This window comes from Penaeus monodon, chromosome 28 (genome assembly GCF_015228065.2).
Source record: "Penaeus monodon isolate SGIC_2016 chromosome 28, NSTDA_Pmon_1, whole genome shotgun sequence".
NCBI lineage: Eukaryota > Metazoa > Arthropoda > Malacostraca > Decapoda > Penaeidae > Penaeus > Penaeus monodon.
The window spans coordinates 23,561,923-23,562,169 of NC_051413.1; positions in this window are offsets into that span (position 1 = coordinate 23,561,923).

The following is a 247-nucleotide window of genomic DNA, read 5'->3' on the forward strand; positions in this document are numbered from 1 at the left end:
ATGTAGCCAGCAGTACGAGATGACATACCTGCAATTGTTGCAATACTATCCCGTGGAATTAGCAACTTGGCCAGATTATAGAGACCAATTATGTTTCCATGGAACTTCCAAGACATGGGTTTCTGGAGTAAATTTAGCTTTAACTAAATTCAATCCCACTGCTGTGAGAACATGAGTAATGACTGCAATATTGCAATTTCAAAATTTCATCTCTCTGGTAGTAGTTGACTACCAGAGATATATTTCA